Genomic DNA, 20,218 nt, shown 5'->3' on the forward strand with positions numbered 1-20,218 from the left:
TAAGTGTTCTCCAAACATCTTTCCAAAAGGAACGTATTACCCTGTTTCCCTGAAAATAAGACATCCTCCAAAAGGGAGGGGGGTGGGGCCTTGGTGTGGGTCACACTTTATGGGGGCAAGACATGATTGCAAGACAGACTTTACCTAACATTTGCAATCAGTGTAACCTGGCTTATTGTACCCTCAATGAATCCCCAACAATAAAAAAAAAAGACCTACTTACAGGAAAGATAAGATGTCCCCTGAAAATAAGACCTAGCGCATCTTTGGGAGCACACCTTAAAATAAGACACTGTCTTACTTTCGGGGAAACAGGGTAGTTTGCACTCAAGCCCAAGTGCCCATCAACCCATGAATAGATCCATAATTTGTGGTATATGTACACCATGGAATATTATGCAGCCTTAAAGAAAGATGGAGACTTTACCTCTTACATGTTTACATGGATGGAGCTGGAACACATTCTTCTTAGCAAAGTATCTCAAGAATGGAAGAAAAAGTATCCAATGTACTCAGCCTTACTATGAAGCCAATTTATAGCTTTCTTATGAAAGCTATAACTCAATTATAGCCCAAGAAGAAGGGGAGAGGGAGGGGAGGAGAGGGGAGGAGGGAGGATGGGTGGAGAGAGAGTAATTGGTGGGACCACACCTACAGTGCATCTTACAAGGGTACATGTGAAATTTATTATGTGCAGAATATAAATGTCTTAACACAAATACTATAAAGGCTATGTTAACCAGTCTGATGAAAACATTTCAAATTGTATATAAAACCAGTACATTGTACCCCATGATTGCATTAATGTACACAGCTATGATTTAATTTTAAAAAAAAAAAAGAAAAGAAAAGAAAATAATAGAAGAGAAAAAAAGGAAATGCCAAATTTTTGGAACAAAACAATAATGAAGACATGAATTACCAGAACCTCTGGGATACCACGAAGGGAGTCCTAAGAGGGAAATTTATAACATTGCAAGCCTTCCTCAAAAGAACAGAAAGAGAGGAAGTCAACAATTTAATGGGACATCTCAAGCAACTGGAAAAGGAAGAACATTGCAACCCCAAATGAAAAGAAATAACTAAAAGTAGAGCAGAATTAAATGAAATTGAAAACAGAAGGATTATACAACAGATCAATAAATCAAAAAGTTGGTTTTTTGAAAAGATCTATAAAATAGATAAACCTTTGACCAACCTAACTAGAAATAAAAGAGTAAAATCCCTAACTTCATCAATCAGAAATGATAAAGGGCAAATAACAACAGACTCCTCAGAAATTAAAAAAATCCTTAATGAATATTATTAAAAAACTCTATTCTCAGAAGTACGAAAATATGAAGGAAATAAACCAATACTTGGAAACACATCACCTTCCTAGACTTAGCCAGAAAGAAGTGGAAATGTTGAACAAGCCTATATCAAGTTCTGAAATAGCATCAATTATAAGAAATCTCCCCAAAAAGAAAATCTCGGGACCAGATGGCTTCACATCAGAATTCTACCAAACATTTAAAGGGGAACTAGTACCTATATTACTTAACCTTTTCCAAAACATAGAAAAAGAAGGAATACTTCCCAACACATTCTATGAAACAAATATCACCCTGATCCCCAAACCAGGAAAAGACCCAACTAGAAAAGAAAATTATAGACCAATATCTCTAATGAATATTGATGCAAATATATTCAATAAGATCCTAACAAACAGAATCCAGCAACCCATCAAACAAATTTTACATCATAACCAGGTGGGTTTCATCCCAGGGTCCCAAGGATGGTTCAATATATGCAAATCTATAAATATAATACATCACATAAACAAATTAAAAAATAAAGACCATATGATTCTCCCAATTGATGCAGAAAAAGCTTTTGATAATTTCCAGCATCCTTTCTTGATCAGAATGCTTAAGAAAATAGGTATAGAAGGAACTTTTTTTTTTCATTTCTTTTATTAAATCATAGCTGTGTACTCCAGAAGACCAAAAATTGCACTATAACAAAGAAGGAACATTTCTTAAATTGATAGAAGCTATCTACAGCAAATCCACAGCTGATATCATGTTGAATGGAGTACAATTTAAATCATTTCCACTCAAATCAGGAACCAGGCAAGGTTGCCGATTATCTCCACTGCTTTTTAACATTGTAATGGAAGGCATAGCCATCGCAATTAGGCATGAGAAGTCAATAAAAGGTATCTAAATAGGATCAGAGGAGATCAAACCGTCACTCTTCGCAGATGATATGCTTGTATATCTGGAAAACCCCAGGGACTCAACTACAAAACTTGTAGAAGTGATCAAGGAATACAGCAGCATCTCAGGGTACAAACTCAATACTCACAAATCTGTAGCCTTTATATGTATGAACAATATTCAAGGTGAAAAAAAACAATCAAGGACTCTATTCCCTTTACAATAGTGCCAAAGAAGATGAAATATCTGGGAGTGCACCTAACAAAGGATGTGAAAGATCTCTATAAAGAGAACTATGAAACTCTGAGAAAAGAAATAGCTAAAGATGTTAACAAATGGAAAAATATACCATGCTCATGGCTGGGAAGAATGAACATTGTTAAAATGCCTATACTTCCCAAAGCAATCTACAGATTTAATGCAATCCCTATTAAAGTACCTCTGTCATACTTTAAAGATCTGGAAAAATTAGTACGTCATTTAATATGGAAACAGAAAAAACTCGAATAGCCAAAACATTACTCAGAAATAAAAGCAAATCAGGAGGTATCACACTACCAGACTTCAGATTATACTATAAATCTATTGTGATCAAAACAGCATGGTACTGGCACAAAAATAGAGAGATAGATGTATGGAACAAAATTGAAAACCAAGAGATGAACCCAGAAATTTATTGTCATTTGATCTTTGATATTTATAAATTATAAATTGGGGGAAAGATTCCCTATTTAACAAATGGTGCTGGGTGAATTGGCTAGCGACTTGTAGAAGACTGATACTGGACCCACACCTTTCTCCTCTAACAAAAATTGACTCTCACTGGTTAAAGGACTTAAACTTAAGACATGAAACTATAAAAATTCTTGTAGAGAGGGCAGGGGAAACACTTGAAAAAATTGGCCTGGGAGAATACTTTATGAGGAGGACTCTCTGGGCAATTGAAGCAACATCAATTACTGGGATCTGATCAAACTAAAAAGCTTCTGCACTGCCAAGAACACTGTAATTAAAGCAAATAGACAGCCGTCATAAAGGGAGAGGATTTTTGCAAGTTATATTTTCGGCAAAGATCTAATAACCAGAATCCACAGAGAACTCAAACTTATTAATAAGAAAAGAACAAGTGATCCCATTTCATTGTCGGCAAGAGACATGAACAGAAGCTTCTCTGAAGAAGACAAGTGCATGGTCAACAGACACATGAAAAACTGATCATCATCTTTAATCATCAGAAAAATGAAAACCAAAACCACTTTAAGGTATCATCTAACTCCAGTAAGAGTAGCCCACATCACAAAATCCCAAAACTACAGATGTTGGCATGGATATGGAGAAAAGGGAACACTTCTGTACTGCTGGTGGGAATGCAAGCTAGTACATTCCTTTTGGAAAGAAGTTTGGAGAACACTCAGGGATCTAAATGTAGACCTGCTATTTGATCCTGTAATTCCTCCATTAGGTGTATATCCAAAAGACCAAAAATCACTTGGCAACAAAGATATTTGCACCAGATTGTTCATTGAAGCTCAATTCATAATTGCCAATTCTTGGAAGAAGCCCAAGTGCCCATCGAACCATGAATGGATTAATAAATTTTGGTATATGTATCCCATGGAATACTATGCAGCATTAAAAAAGATGGAAACTTTACCTCTTTTATGTTTACACAGATGGAACTGGAAAATATTGTTCTTAGTAAAGTATCTCAGGAATGGAAAAAAAAATATCCAATGTAATCAGTACTACTACAAAACCAATTTATAATCATTTACACTTTCATATGAGAGATGAATCACAACTATAGCCCAGGATGAAAGAGGGAAAGAGAGGGGGATGGAAAGGGAGGGAGTGGGTCAGTAGAGGGAGGGTTAATGGTGGGACCTCACCTATGAAGCATATTGCAAGGGTATAAGTCAAATCTATCAAGTATAGAACACAAATGTCTTAACACTGTGATTAAATAAATGAGGTGAAAACTATGTTAATTAGTAGGATGTAAGCACTCCAATTAGTACAAATAATCAACACATTGAATCCTACAAAGGCATAAATGTATTCATGATCTTAATAAAAAAAATAAATAAATAAAGTGGGGAAACTAATGCCTAAAGAGGTTAATATAGTAGAACCTCTGTAAGTTGACCACACAAGGGACCGTAAAAATCTGGTCAACATATAGAGGTGGTCAACAAAAGGAGCATTTCTGGTTTATGAAAATTAGGTCAATGTAAGGAGTTGGTCAATATAGGGAGGTAGTTAACTATAGAGATTCTACTATATATATATACTTATATATATGTACCCTTATATATAAGGGTACATATATATGGGTACATACCTCGTTAGTGTCAGAATCAAATTTAGCTCCACAGTTTACAGAATTTCAATTCTATATTCTTTGCATGATATCACTTTTTCTTCACCTGTACCACAAATTACCACCTGATCACAGACTGTTACATTGTGCTGTCTTCATATCAGGAACATCAGGGCTATCTTTCCAAACAAGTTGTAAGCAGTGCCATAAAAGAAATAAAAGAGGTTTTTTATTTTTTTATTTTTATTTTATTTTTTTTTTTATTTATTTTTTTTTGCAGGTGGCAGACTTGGGTTTGAAACCTGAATGCTCCACATTTTGCTTATGTGAACCTTTGGCAAGCCTCAGTTTCCTCATCTATAAAATAGTGTGAAATATTACAGGACTAAATGATATATAACCTAGGATAGTGTCTGGCAGATAGAAGATATTTTATAAACGGGATATACACACATACATCGGTTTCTTTTGTTTTTTTTTGTTTTTTGTTTTTTTGAAACAGAGTCTCACTCTCACCCTGGATAGCGTGCAATGGCATCATTATAGCTCACTTCAATCTTAAACTCCTGAGCTCAAGTTATCTTTCTGCCTCAGCCTCCAAAGTAGCTGAGATCACAGGTGTGAGCTACATTACTTGGCTAATTTTTCTATTTTTTTTTTTTAAAGACAGGGGTCTCACTCTTTTTCAGACAGATCTTGAACTCCTAACCTCAAGCAATCCTCCTGCCTTAACCTCACAAAGTGCTAGGATTACAGGCTTGAAATACTGCACCTGGCCCGTCAATTACCTAATGCCAGGATTAAGACCAGCATGTTTTCTCTATAACTTCATTGTACTGTCAACGTGTAGGGAACTCAATAGTTGCTAACAAATGTTCATTGACTCAACTTGAGGGAAGTCTAACAGTGCAACAGAGATTTGAAAAACAGAGAAATCTTTTTCCTTTTTTTTTTTTTTTTTGAGACAGAGTCTCTATCACCCTGGGTAGAATGCTATGGCATCATAGCTCATAGCAACTTCAAACTCTTGGTCTCTGCCTCAGCCTCCCAAGTAGCTTAGACTACAGGCACCCACCACAGGCTCCCCAAGTAGCTTGGACTACTGGCCTGGCTAGTTTATTTTTAGTAGAGACAGAGTCTTGCTCTTGTTTGAATTGGTCTCGGAACTCTAGAGCTTAGGCAATCCACCTGCCTCTGCCTTACAGAGTGCTAGGATTACACGTGTGAGCCATTGTGCCTAGCCAAAAATAGAGAAATCTTATTGTTCTGCAGCCTTCTGTCCTTTTTCCCAGGAGTCCCTTGTCCTCATGCATAATGATCGATTACACAGCAGTTATCCAAAACCCTACAGATGACTGGCAAAGGAAACAATCACCGTTTGCCCTCGCAATCTCAAGGCATATCTGGATAGGGGGCACAAATCCTAAACTAAAGAGCCTTAAGCACTCCGGCAGTTCCTATGACTTTTAAAGGAGTTTAATGGAGAAGAATGCATCATTACATTCCCTGTTACTTGAGGAACCTAAGAAAACACAACATGGCCAGATTTGTGTTTCAGTAAGACCATTCTGGCTGCAGTGCAGAAGATGATGTCGGTGTAAGTGGGGAGATGAATAAAGAAGCTCCTGCAGCTCCTCTTCCAGTCAGGAAGCGATCAGAGTTGGATAATTGGAGAATTACAATATTGGAGAGAGAAGAAATGATGAATAGAGAGAGGACTATAAAGAGAAGGGAGGAACTTGGATCCATAAGACAGGTGGAGGAATTCATTTATGTCAGAAGGGAGATACTAAGACAGAAGCACAAGAAAAGGCAAAAGAAAAGGTAAATTTGTGAAGGGTATTGAGTGGAAAGGAGGTTGAGAGATTCTGACTTGATGCCTTGTAACTCTCATTGAACTAGGAGGCAAGATCATCTCATAATCTTAGAAAGGAAAGGAAGGGAGTAGGTAGCTTGATTAGACAGCTGAGTTTAGAGATTGTGCCTTAGCTCTTGCCTAAGAAAAAGTCATAGGATTTGGTGATTAAGATATCAGTATCTTCTGTCAAGAAAGTACTTTCTGTGTAGGAGTATGAGCAGAGGGCCTAAAGGGTGAACAAGAGGGTGGGGGGAACTGCAAGCACCAAGTACAGATCACACTTCCAAGAAATTTGGCAGAAAAGAGCAAAGGAGAGATAGGGCAATGGATAGGAGGAAGTAGAAAAGGGGTATTTTGTGTTTTCTCAAGCAAAAATTTTTAGATTTTGAGACCTAAAAAAGATGCATTGTATGTACTCCTATGGAGGAGGTAGCATAAAGTAGTGTTTAAGAGCACAAGCTCTGGGGCCATAAGCGCCTGAGTTCAAATTCTAGCTTTGCTATTTACCTTAGGCAAATCATGTATCCTCTCTGTGCCTCAGTTTTTCATCAGCAAAATGGGGAAAATTATAGGATCTACATAAGAATTGTTGCAAGTAATAAATGAGATAATATTTGTTAAATGTTTAGAACAGTAATGGGAACATAGTAAGTGCTCAAAATATGTTAGATAGTATCATTATTCAAGTAAAAATTGCACAAAAGATATAATTTGGTTTATTATGATTTTGGTGAGCTTCTTCTCCTCATTGTTGAAGTGATATATATGTGTGTGTATATATACCTTTTTTTAAAGGAGCTTTTGAAAAATTATACAATTTTTTTTTGCCACCAAAAACCCAGCAAATAAAGATAAGCAAAAAGAAGAAAACAAAAACATCTCAACCTTCACTTCCTATAATCTTCAACATTCTGGTGTTTCTGGTGTATATCATTCCAGACGTTTTTCTATTTACCCAATTCTAGTTTTCAAATCAGGTTTTAGGGTGTGTGTGTGTGTGTGTGTACAATAGGGAGGCATAGAAAATACCTCCACTGAGCATTTGATCTTTGTCTCTTGTAGTATCTAGAGATAATTGCCCTTTTATGTTTGTTATCCTAATTTCTTTTAACCTCACACCCCTAGGGAAGCTTGGACCCACCCCTAGGGAAGCTTGGACCCACTATATCTGGCTATCCTATAGATCTGGGAACCTCAACCCTCCGTCTGCCTATAGGGGAGCTCAGATATCTTCCATGAGGGCTCTGGTTCTAAGAACTCCCACTTTCTGGGCCCTGCTTAGATTGCAAATACCTTATCTCTGACTGCCTTAGATCTATTCTCCTCTCACTCTTTGAAGCCTGGTCCCTGGGCCAATAGCATCAAAAAATCACCTATGAGCTTGTTTGAAATGCACATTCTTGGGCTTAACATCAGACCTACTATATCAGAATCTAAAGTTTAATGAGATTCCCAGGTGATTCATGTGTACATTAAAGTTTGAGAAGCACTGTACCAGGTGATTTCTAAGGACCCTTTGTATTCTAAAATTGAACATTTCCCTAAATGCTCTTGAACACCAGAAACTTCAAGAACTTTTCCATCAGGCTGGGTGCAGTGGCTCATGCCTGTAAGACTGGCACTCTGGGAGGCCAAGGTGGGTGGATTGGCTGAGCTCAGGAGTTGGAGACCAGCCTGAGCAAGAGCGAGACCCCATCTGTAAAAAATAGCTTGGTGCCTATAGTCCCAGCTACTTGGGAAGCTGAGGCAAGAGGATAACTTGATCCCAAGAGTTTGAGGTTCCTTTGAGCTATGACACCACATCACTCTACTGAGGGCGACAAAGTGAAACTGTCTCAAGAAAAAAAAAAAAGAACTTTTCCATCAAAGGTTTTAGCTTTCATCAGGCCATTATGTGTTCTGAACTGGCCTAAGCTGGATAGGTGAACATCAGCCCTATGCCTCCCTCGGATCCCAGTGTATTCAATTCAAATGTTAAACATCTTTATGATGAAACTTAGCAGGCAGAGGGTGGATCCAGGGAAAAGACTGAAGAACTCTGGTCCTAAAGGGGATGTGGAAGATCTGTCTTTTTTAATGAATATATAATGTCAAACAATTTCCTCTCAGAAGAATTCCATCCATGCAACCAGGGAATACATTTCCACCAGCAGGCACAAAGGGACAGCATCTGCAGAATGGTTCTACTCCTGGTTCTGTAGTCACCCTAAGCCAAAGATGAGAATATTCTATCAAGGTTGGCTCACCTACTGACAATTTATAAATGAAGTAATTAATAAATGAAGGAGCCCTTGAGTATTAGGCAGTTTTTTATTGCAATAAACGATATAACTTATTCTAAAAACCATAAATATAAAATATAAGATCTTATTTTGTAAACATAATAGGTAATACAAGGTGTGTTTCAGTTCTTTGTTATGAACAATTCAGAAATAGGGACAAAAATAAAGAAGAGAGAAGAGGAAAGAGAAAGAAAAATATCACCAAAGAAAAATCAGACATACGGGAGGCGCCTGTGGCTCAGTCGGTAATGCGCCGGCCCCATATGCCGAGGGTGGCGGGTTTGAACCCGTCCCCGGCCAAACTGCAACCAAAAAATAGCCGGGCGTTGTGGCGGGCGCCTGTAGTCCCAGCTGCTCGGGAGGCTGAGGCAAGAGAATCGCTTAAGCCCAGGAGTTGGAGGCTGCTGTGAGCTGTGTGAAGCCACGGCACTCTACCGAGGGCCATAAAGTGAGACTCTGTCTCTACAAAAAAAAAAAAAAAAAAGAAAGAAAAAGAAAAATCAGACATAAATTTACCTACAAGGACACAAAAACCAATGTTGATAGTATTGACATTGCCATAATGTTCTCATGTAGGACACGACTGCTAAGGCATTCACTCATAAATTCATTAAACATTTATAGTATGCCTTTTCTGTGTCAAGTGCTGAAGATATTAAAAGTAAGCAAAAGATATGGGCTCCTGCCCTTAAGGAGTTAACATGTCTAGGAAGGAAACAAGACATTATTTAAATAATTTCACAAATAACCATTTATATTAGTTTCCTATGCTGCTATAACAAATCACCTCTAACGTAGTGGCATAGTTCTGTTGGGTAGAAATATAATGAGTCTCACTGGGCTACAATCAAGGTATCAACTTTGCAATATTCTTTTTCTTGCTTTTTCCAGCTTCTAGGGGGCACACACATTCCTCGCTCATGTCCCTCTTCCTCAATCTTCAAAGCCAAGAGTGTTGCATCATTCTGAGCCTTTGTTACTTAATCACATCTTCCAGTGATTTTCCCTCTACATCCCTTTAACCACTTTTTTTCCTCTTTTTTTTGAGGCAGGGTCTCATTCTGTAGCCTGGGCTAGAATGCAGTGGTGTCATCATAGCTCATTGAAACCTCAAACTCTTCATCTCACAATCCTCCTGCCTCACCTTACTGAGTAGCTGGGTCTACAGGTGTGTTCCAGTATACCCAGCTTGCTTGCTTATTTATTTATTTATTTAATAGAGATGAAGTTTCACTCTTTCACAAGCTAATCTTGAACTCAAGCTCAAGCAATCCTCCTACCTAGGCCTCTCAAAAAGCTAGGATTACAAGAATGAGCCTCAAGGCTCAGCCTGTTTTCCAATTTTAAGGATGCTTGGGTGAACAACGCAAGATGGCGGCCGAGTAACCACTTCCCTGCAACAGGGCACAGTGAGTCTGGAGAGACAAGACTCCAGGCATATCTGGCTGGTTGGATCTGCCTATAATCATCCCTTTGAGGATACAGGGAGTCAGCAAGGGTCTTCTGGATGCCAAGAAGAGGACAAAAACAGTGGAAAACTGGCAAGTGGTTGTGTGTGTTTGATCGACCTAATCCCACCGGCAGCCATAAGGACAAGCAGCAGTGAGACTACGAACCAGAAAGGCCTTACCTGTGAACTGTTTCGGTGTTTTTGGACTTGGCACTCACTTGAACTGCCTTGGGGAGAGCTTGAGTAGGAGTGCAGAGAACTTTGGGCATTGCCTAGGGCCCCAGACTGAGCTGCTGAGCCTGACAGAGCTAACAGTGTTCGGCTGTGGGCCACAGGGAGCCATTGTGAGAAAACTGCCCCGGCAAGCTCCACCTTCAAGGTCGCAGAGCAAGGATCGGGCAGGAGCTAGTAACATACTTACTGAGCAGCCTAAAGGCAGGGACTGAGCTGCCTTACAGCCTTAACTCTCAGGGGCAGAGTGAGACTGTTTTTGGCACACTGGAGCCTCGGGCTATTGCCTTGTGTAGAGTGCTTTGGCGTCACAGCACATAGCAACCTCAAACTCCTGGGCTTGGTGCCATCAAGACCTCCATAAGAGCTGTGCCACGACCCCTAACCCACGACCCGTGCCTGTGTGGCCTCCGCATGCCCTGACCAGGAACTGCAGGAGCCTTGCAACCCTGCATCCTCCCTCCTGTACCTCTCTGCCCCCACACGGGCACCCTCATCTGGCCAGGGACTCTGGTAGCCACGTGCCCTCCAGAGCACTCCCTGCCTCTGCACAGGCCCTTCTCCTGGCCAGAGACTGCTGGACACTTGGGCTCTCTCTGCCAAAGTCACTAGGCACCAGGCACTCCCAGAAACGTGCACACCACCTCCTGCCCTGTTGCTGGATCTGGGTGTGTCACACTCTGGAGCCACTTAAAAACCAGAACTCCCTGGCTGGGGCAGCCCCAGAAGAACTATACAGGGTCACTCCCTACAAAGATCCAGCAACAATAGAGAGATTCCGCTGGGGTCTAATCTTGGAGAGACACCTCCCCAAATCGGAGGATGGCCAGAGGCAACCGTGAAAAACAATCATAAGGTGAAATCAACAGAAAAACTCTGGAAATATCAATAATCAGAGTAGATCAACTCCCCCAAGGATCAATGGGGCAGACACTGCACAAGATCCCATGTACAAACAAATAGCTGAGATGTCAGAAATCGAATTCAGAATCTGGATAGCAAATAAGATCGAATTAGAATTCCAAGCAGTAACCCAAAAGATATCTCAAGAATTCAACGAATTCAAGACCAAATGACCAAAGATTTTGACACATTGACACAAGAAGTTGCAGCCCTCGAAGATCTGAGAAACACATTAGAATCCCTCAGGAACAGAATGGAGCAAGCAGAAGAAAGGATTTCTGACATTGAAGAAAAAGCTTTTGAATGCTCCCAAAGTCTCAAAGAGGATGAGAAATGGAGGGCAAAAACAGATCACTCTCTCAGAGAGCTCTGGGATAATGCAAAGATAACCAATATTCGTCTTATAGGGATCCCCGAAAGTGACGAACAGGATTCAGAAGGTACACAGTCACTTCTCCATGAGACTATGAAGGAGAACTTTCCAGACATGCCAAGAGATTCTGAAATTCAGATAGCAGACAGTTTCAGAACTCCAGCATGACTCAACCCGAATAAGACGTCCCCCAGACACATCATAATCAATTTCACTAAAGTTAATATGAAGGAGAAAATTCTGAAAGCAGCCAGATGAAAGAAAACCATCACCTACAAGGGGAAGAATATTAGAATAACTGCAGATCTCTCTGCTGAAATCTTTCAAGCTAGAAGAGGATGGTCATTGATTTTTAATCTCCTAAAACAAAATAACTTTCAACCCAGGATCCTGTACCCAGCTAAACTGAATTTCATTTATGACAGAGAAATTAAATACTTCAATGACATTCACATGTTGAAGAAATTTGCCATAACTAAACCAGCTCTCCAGGATATTCTCAGACCTATCGTCCATAAAGACCAGCATAATCCTCCACCACAAAAGTAAACCCACCCAGAAAATTTTGTTCAAATTCCAACTTCCACACTCACAAAAGGATTAAAAATGTCCACTGGACTCTCCAAAGGCTTATCAATATTCTCAATAAATGTGAATGGTTTAAATTGTCCTCTAAAGAGGCACAGGTTGGCTGAATGGATACAAAAACTCAAGCCAGATATCTGCTGCACACAAGAATCGCATCTTACATTAAAAGACAAATATAGACTCCAGGTCAAGGGATGGTCATCTATACTCCAGGCAATGGAAAGCAGAAAAAAACAGGCATTGCAATCTTGTTCGCAGATGCAATAGTCTTTAAACCCACCAAAAGAAGGAAGGATAAGGATGGACACTTCATATTTGTTAAAGGTAATACTCAATATGAGATTTCAATTATTAATATTTATGCACCCAACCAGAATGCACCTCAATTTATAAGAGAAACTCTAACAGACTTCAGCACCTTGATTTCTTCCAGTTCCATAGTAGTTGGAGATTTTAACACCCCTTTAGCAGTGCTGGATAGATCCTCCAAAAAGAAGCTAAGCAAATAAATTTTAGATTTGAAATCAACCATTCAACTCCTGGACTTAACAGACATCTACAGAACATTTCATCCCAACAAAACTGAATACACATTCTTCTCATCAGCTCACGGAACATACTCCAAAATTGACCATATCCCAAGCCACAAATCTAACCTCAGCAAATTTTTAAAAATAGAAATTATTCCTTGCATCTTCTCAGACCATCATGGAATAAAAGTTGAACTCCGTCAAGAAGCGGTGTGGGCCCTTGGTGTGTGTCACACTTTATGGGGGCAAGACATGATTGCAAGAGGGACTTTACCTAACAATTATGATCAGTGTAACCTGGCTTATTGTACCCTCAATGAATCCCCAAAATTAAAAAAAAAGTTGAACTCAATAACAACAGGAACCTGCATACCCACACAAAAACATCGAAGCTAAAGAACCTTATGTTGAAGAATAGATGGGTTATACACGAGATTAAGAAGGAAATCACCAAATTTTTGGAACAAAACAACAATCAAGACACGAATTATCAGAACCTCTGGGATACTGCAAAGGCAGTCCTAAGAGGGAAATTTATAGCATTGCAAGCCTTCCTCAAAAAAACAGAAAGAGAGGAAGTTAATATCTTAATGGGACATCTCAAGCAACTGGAGAAGGAAGAACAATCCGACACCAAACCCAGCAGAACAAAATAAATTACCAAAATCAGAGCAGAATTAAATGAAATTGAAAACAAAAGAATTATACAACAGATCAATAAATCCAAAAGTTGGTTTTTTGAAAAAGATCAATAAAATAGATAAACCTTTGGCCAACCTAACCAGGAAAAAAAGAATAAAATCTCTAATTTCATCAATCAGAAATGGTAATGATGAAATAACAACAGACCCCTCAGAAATTCAAAAAATCCTTAACGAATACTATAAGAAACTCTACTTTCAGAAATATGAAAATCTGAAAGAAATTGACCAATACCTGGAAGTACGCCACCTACCAAGACCTAGCCAGAATGAAGTGGAAATGTTGAACAGGCCTATATCAAGTTCTGAAATAGCATCAACTATACAAAATCTCACTAGAAAGAAAAGCCCAGGACCAGATGGCTTTATGTCAGAATTCTACCAAGCCTTTAAAGAACTAGTACCTATATTACTAAACCGCTTCCAAAATATAGAAAAAGAAGGAATATTACCCAACATATTCTACAAAGCAAACATCACCTTGATCCCCAAACCAGGGAAAGACCCAACAAGAAAAGAAAATTATAGACCAATATCACTAATGAATATTGATACTAAAATACTCAATAAGAACCTAACAAACAATCCAACAACACACCAAAAAAATTATACACCACAACCAAGTGGGATTTATCCCAGGGTCTCAAGGCTGGTTCAATATACATAAATCTATAAATGTAATTCAGCACATAAACAAACTGAAAAACAAGGACCATATGATTCTTTCAATTGATGCAGAAAAAGCTTTTGATAATATCCAGCATCCCTCATGATCAGAAAACTTAAAAAAAATTGGTATAGAAGGGACATTTCTTAAACAAATAGAGGCCATCTACAGCAAATCCACAGCCAATATCGTATTGAATGGAGTTAAATTGAAATCATTTCCACTTAGATCAGGAACTAGGCAAGGTTGCCCATTGTCTCCATTGCTCTTTAACATTGTAATGGAAGTTTTAGCCATTGCAATTAGGGAAGAAAAGGTGATCAAGGGTATCCACATAGGGTCAGAAGAGATCAAACTTTCATTCTTCGCAGATGATATGATCATACACCTGGAAAACACTAGGGATTCTACTACAAAACTTTTAGAAGTGATCAAGGAATGCAGCAATGTTTCAGGCTATAAAATCAACACCCATAAATCTGTAGCCTTTATATATACCAACAATAACCAAGCCAAAAAAACAGTCAAGGACTCTATTTCTTTCACAGTTGTGCCAAAGAAGATGAAATATTTGGGAGTATACCTAACAAAGGATGTTACAGATCTCTACAAAGAGAACTATGAATCTTTAAGAAAAGAAGTAGCTGAAGATGTTGACAAATGGAAAAACATGCCATGCTCATGGCTGGGAAGAATCAACATTGTTAAAATGTCCATACTACCCAAAGCAATATATAATTTTAATGCAATTTCTATTAAAGCTCCATTGTCATATTTTAAAGATCTTGAAAAAATAATACTTTGTTTTATATGAAATCAGAAAAAAACTCAAATAGCCAAAACATTACTCAGCAATAAAAACAAAGCAGGAGGAATCATGCTACCAGACCTGAGACTGTACCATAAATTGATAGTGATCAAAACAGCATGGTACTAGCACAAAAACAGAGAAGTAGATGTCTGGAACAGAATAGAGAACCAAGAGATGAATCAGCTACTTACGGTTATTTGATCTTTGGCAACCCAATTAAAAACATTCAGTGGGTAAAAGATTCCTTATTTAACAAATGGTGCTGGATGAACTGGCGGCAACCTGTCGAAGATTGAAACTGGACCCACACCTTTCACGATTAACTAAGATAGACTCTCACTGGATAAAATATTTAAACTTAAGACATGAAACTATAAAAATACTTGAAGAAAGTACGTAGAAAACTCTTCAAGGAATCAGCCTGGGTGAATATTTTATGAGGAGGACTCCCCAGGCAATTGAAGTGGTATCATAAATACACTACTGGGACCTGATCAAACTAAAAAGCTTCTGCACAGCCAAGAACATAGTAAGTAAAGCAAGCAGACAGTTCTCAGAATGGGAGAAAATATTTGCAGGTTATACTTCCGATAAAGGTCTCATAACCAGAATCCACAGAGAACTCAAACGTATTAGCAAGAAAAGAACACATGATCCCATCTCAGGGTGGGCAAGGGACTTGAAGAGAAACTTCTCTAAAGAAGACAGATGCACGATCTACAAACACATGAAAAAAAGCTCATCACCCTTAATCATCAGAGAAATGCAAATCAAAACTACTTTGAGATATCACCTAACCCCAGTAAGAGTAGCCCACATTACAAAATCCCAAAATAGAGATGTTGGCGTGGATGTGAGGTAAAGGGCACACTTCTACACTGCTGGTGGGAATGCACACTAATATGTTCCTTCTGGAAGGATGTTTGGAGAATACTTAGAGACCTAAAAATAGACCTGCCATTAGATCCTATAATTCCTTTACTAGGTTTATACCCAGAAGACCAAAAATCACAATATAACAAAGACATCTGTACCAGAATGTTTATTGCAGCCCAATTCATAATTGCTAAGTCTTGGAAGAAGCCCAAGTGTCCATCGACCCACGAATGGACTAGCAAATTGTGGTACATATATACCATGGGATATTATGTAGCCTTAAAGAACGATGGAGACTTTACCTCTTTCATGTTTACATGGATGGAGCTGGAACCTATTCTCCTTAGCAAACTGTTTCAGGAATGGAAGAAAAAGTATCCAATGTACTCAGCCCTACTATGAAGCTAAATTATAGTTTTCACATGAAGGCTATAACCCACCTATAGCACAAGACTGTGAGCAAAGGGCCAAGGAAGGGTAAGGGGGGGTTAGGGTGGAGGAAGGGTAATGGGTGGGGCCACACCTATGGTGCATCTTAGAATGATTATAGGCGAAACTTACTAAAGGCAGAATACAAATGTCTACATCCAATAACTAATAAAGTGCCATAAAGGCTACATTGAACAGTTTGATGAGAATATTTCAGATTGTATATGAAACCAGCACATTGTTCCCCTTTATTGCATTAATGTACACAGCTATGATTTAACAATTAAAAAAAAAAGGATGCTTGTTATTACATTGGACCCATCTAGGTAATACGGGCAACTATCCCCATCTCAAGGTATGTTGGTCATCAATCTTAATTAATTCCATCTGCAACCTTAATTCTCTTTTGCCATGAATGGCCTGAAAAAAATGGCCCCCACTCTTTCTCGGAATTGAAACATGCACCCTGCCTCAGGTCAGTGGTTATGAGGAGCAGAGGAATTTCTTTTGTTCTTTCTACTACAGGTGATAGCTCGAGAGAATCTATCTTAGTAGAGGTCACAATATTGCCTTAGCTGAAGACAGCTTGAATCCAGGTAGAGGCCTGAGTTTGTCTTAGTCCAAAATGGGATTATAAAAGCTTCCCCATAATAGGAAACTTTAAAAGTTCTGTGTTTCTACTCAGAAGCAGAAATTTGGATTTTGAGATGATAGTCTGACATTTTCCTCCTTTGCCAGCAAAGCAGTAAATTTATCTTTCCTTCTCAGACTGCTTGTCCCAGTTCACATGCAGCCTTGGGGCAAGTGCCAAGCTTTTGGTAACACAGGTGCTGGGTAAAAGTTGTAAATGATGGTGCCCAGAGATGAGCCACAGAGGAGATCTTGAGGCCAAGTTTATTGAAAGGGGAGGATGACTCAGCTTGGCAGTGCAACAAAGGCATCTGCACCTGGGGACAGTTAGAGACCCTTTTATACAGGGCCATAGGGAGTAGGCAAATCCCACAGCTTACCTGGCAAGTTAGGGTCTTTTGACATGAACTTCTTAGGGAGTAGGTTAGCCAGATCCTTGGTGTCTTTGTCTTAGGAGGAGAGAAGGAGGAGGAAGAGTAGAAAGGGTTTGTGTGTGGCTGCATTAGGCCCCCCAACACTGGGTATTCAAACTTGTACATTTTTGAGGGGTTATTATTGTACCTATCATACCATTTAAATGTATTACACTAACTATTGATTTTAATGGGGCTATAACCTTTTATGCACAAGTATAGAGCATGGCATTTCCTATAACTATCCTAATCTGAGTTCTATTCTTTGCTGCTTACATGTGTTCGTCCTTGCTGTTTCCTCTGCCTGGGATGCCCTCCTCCTTAATCTCTACATACCTATATTCTAGTTACCTTTTAAGGCCTCGTTCAAACGTTGCCTAAACTTTATCAGGTGGAACAATGAACAATAAAACTTACTTCAGAACCTTTAGGGTTCTGAGTTTGCAAGTAATTGAACTTATGAGGAAGCCACTGCATTTGTGGCTCAAAGGAGTAGGGCGCTGGTCCCATATGCTGGAGGTGGCAGGTTCAAACCCAGCCCTGGCCAAAAACTGCAACAACAACAAAAAAAATGAGTTCTAATATATTAAAACATATCTTGCAGTATTCATATTGGGTTTTTCCAATACTTCTGTTGGAATCACAAGAGGAAATAAAATGAAAAATCCAGACTCCCTCGTGATACTGAAGAGAGACAGAAGGAAGTGCCTTGAAAACACCAAAGGGGACTATTCTATTTTTCAAGGCCTTGCTTAAGGTAAAAACAGACAAGTGTGAGCTGATAAACAGAGAACAAAATGATAAGGTACTCTCAGTTGTTTGCAAAAGGCGGGGATTAAAACATACTTCAAGGAAGAGTTGCAGGCTTATTCATTAGCAAAAGCAAAATCAGACATGTGCTCCGAATCTGACTTTTTCCATTAGTTGTGTGACACTGAGAAAACAATTTAATTACTTTAAACCTATTTATTCATCTGTAAAACAGGAATAACAGTGACTGTCCATAGTGCCAGAAACACGTGATTGCTGCGTGAGAGAAAATTCAAAGGTGAGGTAATTTGTCCAAGTTTACACAAATAGAATCAGCCCCTAAATTCTAACATAGTAAAATAATTTTGCTGTCTTTCAGGTCTTTGTAAATAAGTAATCTATTCATGATTCATGTGGCACATCTAACTCAAGACTAGTCACCCTTATTCTGACATTGATCACTGTGCTAACAAAAGGCTTTCTATTTTGTTTTCTTGTGAATACATCATTTCTCATTTGAAATAGGGGATTTTGAAATACTTGGGGCATAAAATTGCCTAGTCTGAGGAAGACTGAATGAGTGCCACGAATACGTGGCACTAGACGCTGAAATCCAGAAAGTAAAACAGAGTTTCTAGATACGAGAGTGGCAAAAGGATAATTGTGTGTGTGTGTGTGTGTGTGTGTGTGTGTGTTAAGACATTTACAGTTTAATCTTAGTTGTTTAGAAATATATCCTTGCTGGCTCGGTGCCCGTAGCTCAGTGATTAGGGTTCCAGCCACATACACTGAGGCTGGCAGGTTCGAAGACAGCCCAGGCCTGCTAACAACAATGACAACTGCAACTAAACAATAGCCAGGCATTGTGGCAGGCACCTGTAGTTCCAGCTACTTGGGAGGCTGAGGCAGGAGAATCACTTAAGCCCAAGAGTTTGAGGTTGCTGTGAACAGTGACCTCACAGCACTCTACAAAAGGTGACATAGTGAGACTATGTCTCAAATATATATAGATGTATGTGTTCAAGATCCCATCAAATGCCCCGTCACGTCCCACCAAACACCTTCTCCCTTTCCCTCCATCCTCCCCACCTTCTTCCCCCTTGTTTGACTATATTTGTGTTTTATAATTCGTAAGAGTGTATTTTTTTCTCTCTCTTTTTTATTAAATCATAGCTGTGTACATTAATGCAATTATGGGGTACAATGTGTTGGTTTTATATACCATTTGAAATATTTTCATGAAACTGGTTAAAATAGCCTTCACCGCATTTTCTCAGTTATTGGGTTAAGACATTTATACTCTACATTCAGTAAATTTAACATGTACCTTTGTTAAATGCATGATAGTTGTGTTCCCACCAAAAAGTGTGTTTTTATATTGGTTTCATAATAATATTGAGTACATTGGATACTATTTTTGGCCATTCTTGAGATACTTCACTAAGAAGGATGTCTTTCAATTTCATCCAGATAAACATAAATGATGTAAAGTCTCCATCTTCTTTTATGGCTGAATGGTATTCCATGGTATAAATATACCACAGTTTGTTAATCCATTCATGGGTTGATGGGAATTTGGGTTCCTTCCACAACTTGGAAATTATGAATTGGGCTGCAATAAACATTCTGGTGCAAATGTCTTTGTTGTAAAATGGTTTTTGTTCTTCTGGGTAGATAACTAATAATGGAATTGTAGGATCAAGTGGAAGGTCAACTTTTAGATCCTTGAAAATTCTCCATACTTCTTTTCAAAAAGGCTGTATTAGTTTGCAATCCCACCAGCTGTGTAGAAGCGTTCCCTTCTACACTGCTGGTGGGATCCATACCAACTGCAGTTGTTGGCAATGATGCCCCAGGAAGGTGTGGCCCTTATTCCTGAACACACTTGTTAGACTGTGAATGGAAACAGAGCCTCCTCATCTTTGGGAGAGACCAGAAAGCCAGGAGACAAGCACAATAACTCTGTAGTGTGAGATAAGCTCCATCCAAGAGTTCTATGTCTGCCAACATACAAGCAGATGATAATGTCTTTCAAGGTCAGAAACAGAAATGAAAATGAAGTCGTGGTGATCCCACCTTTTCCTTCAGCCACTGCCCTATTGTCTGATATAATTCTGCCGCATTCATACCAACTTCTGCAGTTTAGGGGCAATGAAATATCCCTCTGAAAGAAAATATGAAGCCAATGCTCTAGATGCCAAATTA

Source organism: Nycticebus coucang, chromosome X (assembly GCF_027406575.1).
Source record: "Nycticebus coucang isolate mNycCou1 chromosome X, mNycCou1.pri, whole genome shotgun sequence".
In the NCBI taxonomy this organism is placed as follows: domain Eukaryota; kingdom Metazoa; phylum Chordata; class Mammalia; order Primates; family Lorisidae; genus Nycticebus; species Nycticebus coucang.